Source organism: Prionailurus viverrinus, chromosome E1 (genome assembly GCF_022837055.1).
Source record: "Prionailurus viverrinus isolate Anna chromosome E1, UM_Priviv_1.0, whole genome shotgun sequence".
Lineage (NCBI taxonomy): Eukaryota > Metazoa > Chordata > Mammalia > Carnivora > Felidae > Prionailurus > Prionailurus viverrinus.
Window position 1 is genome coordinate 25,386,291 of NC_062574.1, and position 14,400 is coordinate 25,400,690.

Here is a 14,400-nt window from a genome sequence, read left to right on the forward strand (position 1 = left end):
TGAGTTCGAGCCCCGCGTCGGGCTCTGGGCTGACGGCTCAGAGCCTGGAGCCTGTTTCTGATTCTGTGTCTCCCTCTCTCTCTGCCCCTCCCCCATTCATGCTCTGTCTCTCTCTGTCCCAAAAATAAATAAATGTTGAAAAAAAATATTAAAAAAAAATTAAAAAAAAAGAAACTTATAAACTAGTAAACAGTAAATCATAATTCTAGTTACACTGCTGAAATTTAATCGTTAAATACAGTGAAATGAAAAGACAACCTGATGTTATTTGAAGTAGTACAATGGCAGAAGGACTTAAACTTTTATATTTCCATTGAAAATCCTACTGGTCTTTGGGATTGTACTGTATTTAAAGATCATTGTGAACAAAAGAGGGAGAAGGTCTTTATTGGTTATTTGTTGCTGTGTAAGAAATTATGACAGACTTAATGTCGTAAGACAACAAACACTTATTATTTCATGGTTTCTATGGATTGGCAGTCCAGGCACAACTAAATGGGTCTTCAGTGTAGGGACTTAAAAGGCTGCTGTCAAGATGTCCACAGAATTGGGTTTTTATCTGCAGGCTTGACTGGAAGAGAGTCCATTTCTAAATTTAGTCAGGTTCATTTCTTTTGTAGATTTAGGATTGAGGGCTCTGAAATACTGTTGGCTATGTGCTAGAGGCTGTCTGCAGTTCCTGGACATGGGGGCTTCTCCCACATGGCTGCTTAATTACTTAATCAGACCACCAAAGAGAGACATATAGTGATGACCTTTGAGAGGATAGGGACTAGTCATGGTAACTTATTGAGGCATGAGGAACATTTCTGAGATACTGGAAATGTATTTTTCTATCTGTGTAGAGTTACATATGTGTATCTACCTTATGAAAATTCACCAAGACTTCACCTTAGAATTCATCAACTTGTACACTCTTCTTTATGTATGTTTACTTCAGTTATCTTTATCTGAAAATAATTATAAAACATAAAACAACTGCTAGTGACTTACATATTTTTCAGTGTATTTTTTAGTTTTTCAATGTTTTTCATTTTTTTCATATTTCTTAACTTTTCTACTTTGAAACTAATTATTTGGTCAATATTACTTATCACTAGAAGTGAGTGATAGGTAAATCCTACCACTTTTTTTATTTTTTTATTTTATTTTTTTTATTTTATTTTTGGGACAGAGAGAGACAGAGCATGAACGGGGGAGGGGCAGAGAGAGAGGGAGACACAGAATCAGAAACAGGCTCCAGGCTCTGAGCCATCAGCCCAGAGCCTGACGCGGGGCTCGAACTCCCGGACCGTGAGATCGTGACCTGGCTGAAGTTGGACGCTTAACCGACTGCGCCACCCAGGCGCCCCAATCCTACCACTTTTTAACCATAGATCATTGGATAATAACCTTTTAAAATAGGAGATGTTTCTTTTTAAATTTTTTTCAACATTTATTTATTTTTTAGAGGCAGAGAGAGACAGAGCACAAGTGGGGGAGGAGCAGAGAGAGAATGAGACACAGAATCCGAAGCAGGCTCCAGGCCCTGAACTGTCAGCATAGAGCTCGATGTGGGGCTCGAACTCACAAACCATGAGATCATGACCTGAGCCGAAGTTGGACGCTTTGACAACTGAGCCACCCAAGCACCCCCAATTTTTTAAAAATTCCAGTTAGTTAACATACAGTGTAATGCTAGTTTCAGGTATAAAATTTATACCTGAATCAACACTTACATAAGACACCTGGTGCTCATCACAAGTGTACTCCTTAATCACCAATTTAACCTGTTCCACTCCCCCCCGCCCCCACCTCTCTTTTTGATTGCAGTGGAATTTCATTTCAGTTTGTTGGTAGTGGACAGCCGTACATTATTTGGTAAATTTATTAGGAATCTTGTAAACATTGATGATGTTAAGAATGCTACTTCATAGAATATCATATGTAGTGGTATTGGCCCTTAATATTACTCTGGTGTTAACTTTTGGGGCCAAGGTACTAACAGCCTATATGATGATAGAAAATAGAAGGTGGGGTAAAACAAGCTTTTTCAACTTTCTGTTTAGAACCCTGACCATAGCTAGTTCTAAGCCATTTTCCTTCTCCTTCCCAATATTCCACATACTTTGTGGAATAGGGATTCTGTCTGACCTCTTATGGTGGGATATAGTTCTTTCTCCACTTTTCTGTTTTCTTATTGATGTATAGGGTACTTTCCCCTTCTCTCTTTCTTCCTACTCTGGTGTCCAGTTTCTAGGGTCTGTCTTTTATATTCTTAGATTCTGCCATTGTATTGAAAATTAATTCCTCCATATCTACAGCCTGGCTTTCTTTCAAAAGACAAAATTTCCTAATAATACTCCCTTAATTTGATCTTTGTATTCTCTTAGCTTTATTAATTTTTATGTGCCTTTTTGATCGTTGTTTTATGTAGTATTTGTTGTTTAAAAAAATTGGCTTAAAATATGTAATTCCTCTTTCCCTAGTGTCTGTGTCACTGTTCAGTGAAGAGGAAATCTCATTTCCATACTCCAGACAAGATGTGCTCTCTTGCTCTTCTCCCTACACTCTTAATCACACTGCCATTTTGTACCTTGTGACCATAATGACAGATTGTGCCTGTTTACAGGTTTATATTAGTCCTCAGAAGACACCAGTACACGCAGGTTATTTCTAATTCTTACTCTCTAATCCTCGTAAGACTTTGTGGGCAGTGAGGCATATCCTTTCATCCCCTGCACTTACTCTTTTAACCTGCTGTGTTTTTCTTTATTCATACTATTCACCAATATTCACCAACGATCAAATCATTTGGTTTATTTCACTTATTTATGTATTTATGTTTGTCTTCATCTACTAGAATATACTCAATAAGGGAAAGATCTTTGGCCTTTTTGTTCAGAATACCCAGCACAGAGATTAGTAATTAAATTTATCAAATGAATAGATTAATGAAAAGATAAAAGGCAATAATTCTCTTCCATCATTCTGAAAATAAAACCTAATTTTGACACTGCATTTTGTTCATTGTTTACTTCCATATTGCTTTATAATGTTATTGCTCTTTAACCATTTTAAATATGTGATATATGAGGTGTTAGGATATACTGCCATCACCTATAATCCTCTTTTCTCTGAATATAGTTCTTTTTTTTTATTCTTTTTTTTTTTTCCTTTTTTAAGGTGCTATGGTACATCTCTATATGGATACAGTTTTATACTACAGCTACCCATAGGTTGCTTGTCCTTAAGTCAGATACATCCTCTAGTCTAAGGGGAGGGCCTTTGTAGCAAACAGCATGGCCTTTTAAGACTGCTGACTAGTCATGGGATGGTTAGTAGGACATTTCTCAGTAAGTCGATTATGGCTGGTAGATCTTTAATTGACCTGGCAGATTCATGAGATTTCAAAGAAAGAAGCAAGTACTTCAAGCTAGGAGGATGTTATTGTGCTTATTATGAAGAATGTTTTAGATTTAGTGGAGTTGGGAGTTGTGTGGAGTTGGGGATGGAATAGAACCAGGTAGATAGAAATCATGAGTTAAAAAAAAAAAGGCACTAATGGTACATGGGCTAGGTGACTCGGTTGAGCATCTGACTCTTGATTTTGGCTCAGGTCATGATCCCCAGGTCATGAGATCAAGCTTTGTGTCCAGCTCTGCACCGAGCATGGAGCCTGCCTAACTAAAATTCTACCCCGCATCCTCCCCGCCTCTCTCTTCCTCTGCCCCTCTCCTCACACACTTTCTCTAGAAAAATAAAATACAGGAGAGAGTGTCAATTAAATATTTAAAAAATTGAGTCTATATCATGGAGGGCTTTATCTGCTTAGATGAAAGGTTGAACAAATTGTTGAATAAATTCTGTGAGAGTGAGTGCCTTTGAAAGTTTCTGAAACAGAAATAAATGATCGGAGATGTTGTTTAAGATTACTGTGGCAAAGTAGATAGAGTTTTAAGTTTGTAACTTTTGAGTGTGATATAATGAAACAGATCAAAAATCCTTACACTGATAGTCCTTAATTGTGGGCACTGCTCATTACACTCTGTTTCTGAACATCTTCTTTTTCCTTCATTCACTCTGATTACTCTCAAAAATATTTATTGATGGTATACTATGTTCTAGGCACATGATGAGGGCATGAAAAATGAATATGCCATTAGTGGCTTGAACATGATTGCAGTATATTGGAGACTTGAAAATAGATAATTTTGATAAAGCATAATAATATCATAATATTTTTGAAATGTGATTATTTCCCAAGGTTCCATCTTCTGTTCTATTCTCTAGGTCAAGTTTCCTTTTCTACTTATTTATTACCTTTTTCTATCAATATGGTTGAATATATACACATAGATGCTCCCACTGACTGTCTTGTTTAATAATATTACTGTGTTTCTCAGACTGGATAATGGCATGTGTCTGTCATTATTGTATCAAGCAGAGTATTTTCACTGCTCTAAAAATTCTATGTGCTCTGCCTATTCATCCTTCACTCTTTCCCTGACTTCTGGCAAGCACCAATCTTCTTTTATTATCTCCATCAATTTGCCTTTTCCAGAATGTCATATAATTGGAACTTCATTTTAAGGCCAAATAATATTATATCATATGTGTATACCACAGTTTGTTCATGCTTTCATCAGTTAAAGGGATGAATGGGTTGTTTCCAATTTGATTGTTATGAATAATGCTGATATGAATGTTGATGTATTTCTATGGACATATGCTTTAATTTCTCATGAGAATATATCACGTACGAGTGAAATTACTGGGTCACATGATAATTTTTTAAATTTTTTTTAACATTTATTTTTGAGACAGAGAGAGACAGAGCATGAACGGGGGAGGGTCAGAGAGAGAGGGAGACACAAAATCTGAAACAGGCTCCAGGCTCTGAGCTCTCAGCACAGAGCCCAACGCAGGGCTTGAACTCACGGACCACGAGATCATGACCTGAGCCGAAGTTGGACGCTCAATCGACTGAGCCACCCAGGCACCCCATATGTCTAGAGCCATCAAACTGTTTTCCATGGAGGCTGCACCAGTTTACATTCCTATCAGCAACAGACCAGGGTTCCACTTTCTCTACATCCTTGCTGATGCTTGCTCTTTTTCAGTTGTTTTATTATGACCAACCTAGTGGGTGTGAAGTGGTATCTCATTGTGGTTTTGATTTGCATTTCCTTAATGACTAATGATGTTAAGCATTTTTGCATATGTTTGATGGCCATATCTCTGTCTTCTTTGGAGAAATGTCTAATCATATCCTTTGCCCTTTTGTAAATGGGGTTGTTTGTCTTTTTGTTGTTGAATAGTAAGAATTCAACATATTCTGGGTACTAGACCCTTATCTGATCTCTGATATGCAAATATTGTCTCAATTTTTTTAGGTTGTCTTTTCACTTTCTTGATAACACCCCGTTTTTAAAAGAATGTTTATTTTTGAGAGATACAGAGCATGTGTGCAAGCAAGGAAGGTGCAGAGAGAAAGAGAGAATCTCAGGCAGGCTCTACACTGTCAGCACAGGGCCCACTGTGGGGCTCAAACTCACAAACTGTGAGATTATGATCTGAACTGAAATAAAGAGTCAGATGCTCAACCGACTGAGCCATCCAGGCGCTGTTTTATAATGCCCTTTGATGCACAAAAGTTTTGTGCACAAAATACTGATGTAATCCAATTTGTCTATTTTTTCTTTTGTTGCTTGTGCTTTTGGTCTTGTATCTAAGAATATTGCCAAATCCAAGGTCATGAAGATTTATCTCTCTTTTTTCCTTCTAAGAATTTAGAGTTTTAGCTCTTACATTTAGGTCTTTAATTTATTTTTAGTTAATTTTTACATATGATGTAAGATAGGAGTCCAACTTTATTCTTTTGCACATGGACTTTCAGTTTACCCAGCACCATTTTTGAAGATACTCTTTTCCCCCTCATTGAATAGACTTGGCATCTCTCTCAAAAACTAATTGATCATAGAGGTATGTGTTTGTTTCTGGAATCCTAATTCTGTTCCATTGGTTTATCTCTCTAATATTTCACTATTTCAGTGTTTTGATTAAAATCACTTTGTTGTAAATTTTGCAATTGGGAAATGTGAATTTGCCAAGTTTGTTCTTTTTCATTATTGTTTGGCTGTTTGGGGCCTCTTGCATTTCTACTTGCTTTTTTAGGTTTGCTTTTCATTTCTGCAAAAACAAAAATACATCTTTGGAATTTTGATAGAGATTGCATTGCTGTTGTTAAAGGAACTGCTTTCTTAATTTCTCTTTTGGATTGATAACTGCTGGTTTATCTGTTTGATATTATACTCTGCAGCTTTCATGAATTTATCAGTTCTAGTATTATTTCTTTTGGATCCTTTGGGATTTTGTATGTATTGGATCATGTTGTCTGTGAATAGAGCAAGTTGATAAAACTTCTTTTCCAGTTTAGAAGCTTTTAACTTCTTTTTCTTCCCAGCTGCTTTTGCTAGATCTTTCAATATAATGTTGAATAGCAGTGTTAAAAGTGGGCATCCTTTTCTTTTTCCTGAATTTAGGAGGAAAACATTTAGTCTTTTGCCATTGAATATGTTAGCTCTGGGTGTTTCATAAATGCCCTTTATGATAGTTAGAAAATTTCTTTTATTCCTAGTTTCTTATGTGTTTTTATCATTTAAGGATGACTTTCAGGAAGTGCTTTTTCTGTATCATTTGAGATGATCATGTGTTCCTCCCCTACTCCCCTGCCCCCTGCATTCCGTTAATGTGGTGTTGATTGTTAAAGAGTTTATTGTTTAATCCCACATACTTGTGGCTCAGTGATTGTTTAAGAGGTGTTTAATTCAACATATTTGTGAATTTCCAGTTTTCCTTCTGGTTTTGATTAGCAGTTTCATTCCATTTTGGTTAGAAAGCTTGTTTTCATTGTTTTTAAATTTATTGAGACTTGTTATGTGGCTAACATATGGTGTACCCTATAGAATGTTCCATGTGCACTTCAGAAGAATATGTATTCTTTTGTTAGGTGGAGTCTTCTGTAAATTGGCTAACTTTAGTTGATTTATAGTGTTGCTCATAAGCTGTGTTAATTTTTCTTCATTCTTTTTTAATTTTCCTCTGATGTATAATTTCAGTTGTCTTATTTTCAAGTTTGCACATTCTATCTTCTGCCTATTCTGATATTCAGATATGCTTTTGAAACCTTTAGTGTGTTTTCCACTTTATTTTATTTTATTTTTTGAACATTAAAGTCACTTTTTAATGTTTGAAATATGTGAATCATCATTATTAAAGCCCCTCAAGCATGCAATATCACATATATTAGAGCTGAGCATTCTTGGATGTAATTTCCCTATCAATAGAGATCTTTGAAACCAAAGAGAAATAAGCAGGTGCCTGTGTGGCACAAATACACTCCCCTCCCCACATTACTACCTGAATTTTGTCCCAGTGGAACCCAGAACTGCTGGGGAGAATGTTTAAAAACAGATTTAAACTTAATATAAATTGTACTTGAATGACCAGGAGGAGAACAAAACTGTGAGGTCAGGACTCTGATGAGTTTTGTAAAATCAGGAAATCAACACAATGTTGAAGAAGATCACGGCAGGAGATAGAAGAGCTAGCCCCTTTAAACTCACAGAAGTCACAGACCAGCACAAGCTGCTTTCCACATAGCATTCTTCATCTCTAATGGCATCATTCTTCCATGCTGTCTCCATCATCCTTGTAGTCATTGAACTCGTTCTTTGCCCTCCCTAGAGCACTTCAGCACTCAGTACCTTCCATTCCATTTGAATCATGACCATGTGATTTGGTCACAACAGCTTCCCTTCCCAGGTTGCACTCTCTGGTCAGCTAGTTTAATGGTGTCCTCCTCACTACCTTGGACTCTGTTCTTTTCGTAAGTTCCAGCTGGACTTGTTTCTGCTATTTGAATTCCTGACTGTGAGAAATTGCAGCCCAGCATGACAGTAGTAAGGAGTTCAGGCTCTGGAATCCAATGGAACTAGATTTGAAACCACTTGATAGCTGTATGATCTTAGCAAGTTATTCAATTTCTCCAAGTCTCAGCTTCTTTTTCTGAAAAATGGAGATCATAATAGCACTTCGATCACAGGATTACTGTTAAGTATAAATGATACCAACCATGTGAAGTGTCTGGCTCAGAATAGGCATTTGATAAGTGTTAGCCATCACGAAAGCCATTTTCTTTTTCTTTCTTTCTTCTTTCTTTCTTTCTTTCTTTCTTTCTTTCTTTCTTTCTCAAGTTTATTGTGTTTTCCATTTTAATTATTGTACTTTTTAGTTCCATTATTTCTATGTGATTCCTTTTTTCATAATTTCTAGATCTTTATTGATATTCTCAATTTGTTCATCTTTCTCTCTTGTAGTTTCTTTTAGCTCTATGAGCATAATATTTAAATCAATTGATTTAAATTCTTTGTATGGTGAGAAATACAATGTTTTGGTTTCCTCTGATAGTTTCTTTCAATTAATTTCCTTAAAAAATTTTTTTTAATGTTTATTTTTGAGAGACATTTATTTATTTTAGAGCATGAGCTGGGGAGGGGCATAGAGAGAGGGAGACACAGAAACTGAAGCAGGCTCCAGACTCTGAGCTGTCAGCACAGAGCCTGACATGGGGCTCGAACTCACTAACCGTGAGATCATGACCTGAGCCAAAATTGGACACTTAACCAATTGAGCCACCCAGGTGCCTTTCTTTCTTTTTCTTTTTTAATGTTTATTTATTTTTGAGAGAGGGAGAGAGAGAGACAGAGTGTAAGCAGGGGAGGGGTAGAGAGAGAGGGAGACACAGAATCAGAAGCAGGCTCCAGGTTCTGACCTATTAGCACAGAGCTGAAGCGGGGCTTGAACTCACGGACTGCGAGATCATGACCTGAGCCAAAGTCAGACGCTTAACTGACTGAGCCACCCAAGCGCCCCCCCCTCTCAATTTATTTTCTATGAATAGGCCATACTTTCCTGGTTTTTTTTTTTTTTTTTTTTATGCCTTGCATTTTTTGTTGATCAGTGGACATTTGAATATTGCAATTCGGCAACTCTGAACATCAGGTTGTCCTCCTCCCCAAAGTATGCTGGTTTTGCCTGCATCTACCCATTGTTTAATGGCTTTTCCAAACTTTTTGTATGTTTATCGTCTTATGTGATTACTGAAATCTCTATTATCTTGGCAGTGAGTCAGTGACCTGACAGAGGTTTGCTTAAATGGCAGACCCCAAAATGAAAAAATAAATACTCTAACTTTTGCAAATTGGTACTGAGCTGGAACAGTCCTTGAGTGTGTAGTTATGCCATCTATTATTCTGCCTTAACCCTCACGTCCAGCCTGTGCAGAGTCAAAGGCCCAGCCAGAGATGCAAGTCTAGTGTCCTTGTGGTTCTTTTCTGAGCATACATCCAGCTCTGGGCATGTGTATTATATACTGAATTACCCAGTATATCATTCAGTTTACACACCCATACCCACACACATGATTTTGCTTTTTGTAAAAAAAATCATTTTATTTTAATTTTGTTATAATTAACAACAGTTTTATGTTAGTTTCAGGTATACAGTATAGTGATTCAACATGATTTTCATTTAAAGGAATTATGTGATTGTAGGGGATGGCAGTTAAGAAATAGGGTGGGCTGGCAGGCTGGAAATTATCAGGTAGGGATTGATGCTACAATCTTGAGGCAGTTTCTTCAATGATATGTATTTCCATAAATTGAATTTCTATGTTCAGTGATTTTTATCTGTTGTTTTCCATTTCATCCCTTTTATTCATTTCCTCTTTATTCTGGAAATGTTTCTGAGGTTATCCTATACTTCACAGATTCAATTTTCTGAACAAATTTGGACATCATTAAAATTAAATACTTCTGCTTTTCAAAAACACCATCAATAGAATAAGAATACAAAACAGTGACAAAACACTTGGAAAATACACATCTGATAAAGGACAGAGATCTCTTAAAACCCAACAATAAGAAAATGAACGACCTGATTAAAAATTGGGCAAAAGACCTCAAACCAATATATAGATGTCAAATGGGCATGTGGAAATATGCTCCGTATCTTATGTCATCAGGGGAAGCCAATTTAAAACAACAATGAGATGTCACTATATACCTGTTACAATGGCCCAAATCCAGAAAGCTGACAGCATCAAATGCTGGTAAGGTTGTGGAGCAACAGGAACTCTCATTTATTTCTGGGAGGAATGCAAAATGGTAAAACCACTTCGTTAAACAGTTTGGCAGCTTCATACAAAGCTAAACTCATACCATTACAATCCTTGAATTGCCTTGCTTGGTGTTTACCCAAAGGAGTTGAAAATTCAAATTTTCACAAAAAAGTGCACATAGGTGTTTATCTTTGCTTTATTTATAGTTGCTAGAACATGAAACAATCACGATATCCTTCAGTAGATGAATGGAGAAATAAACTGTTGACATCCAGGTAATGGAATGTTAATCAGGACTAAAATTAACTGTTAAGCCATAAAATTAAATGGGGGAAAGTTAAATGCATATTACTAAGTGAAAGAAGCCAGTCTGAAAAGGCTACATCCTATATGATTTCAACTCTACTCTCTGGAAAAGGCAAAACTATGGAGACAGTGAAAAGATTAGTGTTTGTCAGGGGTTGGGGGTGAAGGAGGGACGAATAGGTAGAGCATATAGGAATTTTAGGGTAGTGAATCTATCTTTTATGATACTATAATGTTGGATATATGCCATTATAAATTTGTCCAAACCCATAAAATGTACAACACCAAGAGTGAACCCTAATGTAAGCTGTGGACTTTGGGTGATTATATGTCATTGTAGATTCATCGATTGTAGCAAACATTCCATTCTGATGGGGGATGTTGTTAAAGGTAGTCTATGCATGAATGGTGGAAGGGGTATATGGAAAATCTCTGTACGTTTTCAATTTTGCTATGAAGCAAAAATTGCTCTAAAAAAAAAACTTACATTAAATATATTAAAATATTTTTAATGTGGTGAAAAGTATTACATAGAAAGTAAGAAATACTTAAGTAGGCAAGATATTTATATGGAAATGTTTAGTGTTTTCTTGGTGTTTATCTATAATATTTATAGATGGTATTTATAGGTGGTATTTATAATATTTTCTTTTTTTTTTTTTAAATTTTTTTTTCAAACGTTTATTTATTTTTGGGACAGAGAGAGACAGAGCATGAACGGGCGAGGGGCAGAGAGAGAGGGAGACACAGAATCAGAAACAGGCTCCAGGCTCTGAGCCATCAGCCCAGAGCCCGACGCGGGGCTCGAACTCACGGACTGCGAGATCGTGACCTGGCTGAAGTCGGACGCTTAACCGACTGCGCCACCCAGGCGCCCCTATAATATTTTCAATATTTTTCCTTTTGAGAAATCTAATGTAACTACTCGGTTTTATAGTTCCTTATTGCTTAATTTAACCATTGCATTTTCTTTTTTTTTTTTTTAATTTTTTTTTTTTTTCAACGTTTATTTATTTTTGGGACAGAGAGAGACAGAGCATGAACGGGGGAGGGGCAGAGAGAGAGGGAGACACAGAATCGGAAACAGGCTCCAAGCTCTGAGCCATCAGCCCAGAGCCTGACGCGGGGCTCGAACTCCCGGACCGCGAGATCGTGACCTGGCTGAAGTCGGACGCTTAACCAACTGCGCCACCCAGGCGCCCCTAACCATTGCATTTTCAATAATGGAGGCTTTTAAAAAAATTTGCTCTTTAAGTAGTTCTAGTCAATGCTCTTCACTGAAATAGATGAAATATGTAAATATCATACCATTGGCTACGGAAGGACTTTTCCAAAACTCTCTAATAGAAGCTTAATAATTTCCCTTATGGGTATAGGTCACTGGTACAGTAGGTGACACATTATTCTGATACAAAAATTTTCAACTTATGTTCTTGGTTGCTTACTATAAAACAGGCTACTTAGGTAAAGAAAAGGTCAGTTAAGGACAATTTGTATTCGTGTCTGTTTTTTAAGTTTTTAAAAATGTTTTATTTACTCTTGAGAGAGAGAGAGAGACAGAGCATGAGTGAGAGAGGAGCAGAGCAAGAGAGGCACACAGAATCTAAAGCAGGCTCCGGGCTCTGAGCTGTCAGCACAGAACCTGATGTGGGGCTTGAACTCATAAGCTGTGAGACCATGACTTGAGCTGAAGTCGGATGCTTAACCTACTGAGCCACTCAAGCACCCCTGTATTCATGTCTATTTTATATTTATCATAAAAAGTGTAACATAACTTTATACTATGCATGTTGCTGTCTGTGTATTGGTAAGACAGAGGTGCTGGGTTCACAAGTTAGAGTTCTTGAACCAACCATTTAATAATAAAAACTGCATCATTCCTGCTTTTTCTTCTAACCTGTGGTGTTTGCTTGCAATATATTCAGTTACGTTCTACATTTGGCTCTCAACATATCTATGTGGAACTTTTTTCCTTAAAGAATTAATTAGGTTTATTGTAAAGTTAAGTCACAGCTTTATCTTTAAATGTCAGACACAAACATATGAAAATGTTACCCCATTCAAATTCTAGAAATCTAATGAAAACTCATTCTGTAAACAACTTTCTTGTGGCACTGTTTGGTGTATACTAGAGTGCAGAGTCAAAACTTGTTTCATATCTTCATTTGAGTTTAACACATATCCTTTCTGTTATGGGGCATGCACACTGCTGCTGTTATGGAAAGCTTTCTCATCAGCCTACCCATGAGAAAAATTAAGATTGTCTTGCTGTGTCCCAGGGAAATAGTCAAGGCTTTTAAAAAGAGAAAAAATAGAGAACAAAAGGATATGTCAGGCGTGTACACAACTGTGTTATTGGCAGATAGCATGACTGACTCCTTTATGAATGTGTGACTTTCTGAAAACTCTTGTTTTAAAAGAATTATCTTTTTTCTATTAGGCATTGAATAAAAGGTCCCCCCCCCCCCCCCCCCCCGCCCCATATAAGTAGATTTTTCAATTCTACCAAGTCTTGTTTGGTCAACTCTAAACTGAGCCTTCATAGTATTTGTTTTGTCTGTTTCTGTTGAAGATTTTCTGCAGGAAGAATCTCAGTTGTGACATAGTATGGATGCCAGTGAAATGATCAGAATTCAAGTTTCTAGTGTACTGTGGCTATACTGAGCTGCTAATTGAAGGTGACAAGCTGTTTTTTTCTTCCCAATCGGTCTGGCAAAATGTTAGATTTCATTCATTATTAACTCATTGCTTCTCAGCAGAGGACTGGATTAATTAGTTGGGAACATTAAGAAAAGAATTTTGCCTTGTGTCAATTTAGAGATTGAAGTTCAGGTTTTACTAGTTTCCTCCCACCCCAGTTTTGCCACTTGTATACAGTTGTGTATCAAGTGTATCAAGACACAGCAACATTTCCATTATCCCCAGAATTTTCTCATGGCACTTTACTTCCCTCTTTCTTTGTCCCCTGGCAACAACTGATCTACTTCAATAATTATAGTTTTACCTTTGAAGCTTTTCATTGAAAAGGGACTCATGCAGTGTGTAGACTTTTGTATCTGACCTTTTCTTTCTCACTTCCTAATGGTTTTAAGATTCATTTTGTATGGATAATTCATTTTTCAAAATTGCTGAGTAATATTGCATTACCTCAATATATCATAGTATATTTATCCATTCACTTATTGACTTACATTTAAGTGTTTTGTTATTATGAGTAACAAATTACCTAGATGTGACACAGTAAGGGTATGTTCACTGTATAAGAAGCAGCTATTTTTCAAAGTGAGTATATCATTTTGCATTCCTAACAGCAGTGTATGACAGTTTTAATTACTTTGCATTCTTATATTACCAGTCTTAAATTCTAGCCATTCTAATGAGTATAGTGGTATCCCTTAGTGGTTTAGTGGTTTTAATTTGTATTTCCATGATGTTCAGCATCTTTTCAAGTGTTTAGTTGCCCTCTCTATATTTCCTTGGTAAAGTGTCAAATATTATGGCCATTAAAAAATGTGTTGTATGGGGGCGCCTGGGTGGCGCAGTCGGTTAAGTGTCCGACTTCAGCCAGGTCACGATCTCACGGTCCGGGAGTTCGAGCCCCGCGTCAGGCTCTGGGCTGATGGCTCAGAGCCTGGAGCCTGTTTCTGATTCTGTGTCTCCCTCTCTCTCTGCCCCTCCCCCGTTCATGCTCTGTCTCTCTCTCTGTCCCAAAAATAAATAAACGTTGAAAAAAAAAATTAAAAAAAAATGTGTTGTATGTATCATTATTGTTGAATGATAAGAGTTCTTTTTATGTTCTGGGTACAAACCCTTAGTCAGATATATCTTTTGAAAATATTTTCTCACGATATGGGGCTTGCTTGTTCATTTTTAAATATCAATTAAATTGTCCATCAACTGATGAATGGATAAAGAAATTGTGGTTTATATAC

The 14,400-nt window shown here is 36.8% G+C and overlaps 1 protein-coding gene across 1 annotated transcript in view; it reads left to right on the forward strand.

Annotated features, from left to right (window-relative positions):
* The window catches only part of BCAS3 (BCAS3 microtubule associated cell migration factor), a 628,358-nt gene that overhangs the window by 130,499 nt on the left and 483,459 nt on the right, over positions 1-14,400 (forward strand). The window lies entirely within an intron of this gene.